At 43.2% G+C, this 1,966-nt stretch overlaps 1 pseudogene; it reads right to left on the bottom strand.

Annotated features, from left to right (window-relative positions):
* Positions 1-495: 495 nt before the first annotated feature.
* Positions 496-1,580, bottom strand: LOC104675785 (annotated as a pseudogene).
* Between the last annotated feature and the right edge of the window lie 386 nt (positions 1,581-1,966).

Raw genomic sequence — 1,966 nt, 5'->3', positions numbered from 1 at the left:
GCTGAGGCAGGAGAATGGCGTAAACCCAGGAGGCGGAGCTTGCAGTGAGCTGAGATCTGGCCACTGTACTCCAGCCTGGGCGACAGAGCTAGACTCCGTCTCAAAAAAAAAAAAAAGAAAAATATAAGAATTAACAGACCCTTTAAATGTGTTTTAAATATTTTTAAGGTTTAAAAAGTGTTTAAAGTTTGTAATTCCTAGTAGGAAAACATTATCTGAACGAATACCCTAATGGCAAACCACCGTAAAATGCTTCAGTTGCATCTGGGGGAGAGAGGTAGGGATTAATTCCTAGTAGGAAAACATTATCTGAATGAATACCCTAATGACAAATCACTGTAAAATGCTTCAGCTGCATTTGGAGGAGAAGGGTAGGGATTATCTTCAAAGCTCCCCAGCTCTCTTGATGAGAAGGTCAGAGGTACACTGGTTGGCATTATTGCGACATCCATAAGGTAATCTAGGTTGCTTTTCCTTCAGCAGGGGCTTTATTTATCAGAAGGGCGTTATGCTTGACCTCCAATTGGCTGACAATTTACTGATAAGATTCATAACCTTTGGGTTTCTCTGGTATTTTGATATATTTGCTGGGTTCTGAGTCACATCCTGGAAGGCCACCATAACTTCTGGATCCTGCATGTCTGCAAGAACCTCTGGATCACTAAGAATTTCATTGAGTCCAGGCATTTGGGTCATTCCAGACATTCCTCCGGGAAAATTACCAGGCATTCCCCCAGGATAGCCACCTGGAAAAGAGCCATCCTGAGCTTCTTACTGTCGTCTGGCTTCTTCCTCCTTCCGGGCTCTCTCACGCTCTTCTCGAGCCTTCTTAACTCTTTCTATTCTTTGTTCTCCGGCTCTTCACGTTTCGCTCATACTTTCTTCTGCAATTTCCTGTACCCTAGGTTGAATTTCTTTCAGCATCGTACTAGTATCTTCATCGTAATCCAATTTACAGGCAAGGGCAAGATCATGGGCTGCATCTTCCCAGTGGCCTAGGAGTCTGTGTGCTTTCACTTGCCATTTGTAAGGCTGAGCTGAATCAGGATTTATTTCAATGGCTCTGTCACAGTCTCAGATGGCAGCATTTGGTTTCTTTAATTTGATGAAGATGCTGGCCCTTTTGGCATACAAAACGGCCAAATGCAAATTCAGCTTGGTGGTATTTGTGAATAAGTCAATGGCTTTCTGTAGTTCACCATCATTTAGGGCTTCAATAGCAGCCACTTTCTTATCATTTGCCTGATCTCATCTCCTCTGTTATCTCTGAATTTTCATCTCCTATTTCTTGAGGGGCATCAGTGTCTGGTTTAATCACACATTCATTATCAATTTCTAGATCATTTTCCTCACTTGATGGTTTGTCTGTCTTTAAGTCTTCCTCCACCTTCTTACTGTCAGGTTTTTTTTCCACTTGGTATTTTGTTCTGATTTAGATTTCTGAATAGCAGGTGGTACTTTACCCCCATGCTCTCCACCCACACCCTCAGGAAGCGCATTTCCTCGGCGTGCAGAATGCTCAGATCCTGCTTACATATTTTCACAAGGGCCTGAAGCTCGTTCACTTTGAGGGGGTCCATGGTCGGGAAGCGGTGGGCAAAGCTGAGGGGCTGCGGCCCAGTTCCAGCCCCAGGCGCTGGCTTGGCGTGACTACACAGAAGCGATTTTTGTATTTTTTTTTGGTAGAAACTGGGTTTTGCAACGCTAGAAGAAAATCTAGGTAGTACCATTCAGGACATAGGCATGGGCAAGGACTTCATGTCTAAAACACCAAAAGCAACGGCAGCAAAAGCCAAAATTGACAAATGGGATCTAAATAAACTAAAGAGCTTCTGCACAGCAAAAGAAACTACCATCAGAGTGAACAGGCAACCTACAGAATGGGAGAAAATTTTTGCAATCTGCTCATCTGACAAAGGGCTAATATCCAGAATCTACAAAGAACTCAAACAAATATACAAGAAAA

The sequence above is a fragment of the Rhinopithecus roxellana genome, chromosome 12 (genome assembly GCF_007565055.1).
Source record: "Rhinopithecus roxellana isolate Shanxi Qingling chromosome 12, ASM756505v1, whole genome shotgun sequence".
Taxonomy (NCBI): domain Eukaryota; kingdom Metazoa; phylum Chordata; class Mammalia; order Primates; family Cercopithecidae; genus Rhinopithecus; species Rhinopithecus roxellana.
The sequence above is the reverse complement of the archived record's forward strand: the minus strand, read 5'-3'. Positions and strand labels throughout refer to the sequence as shown.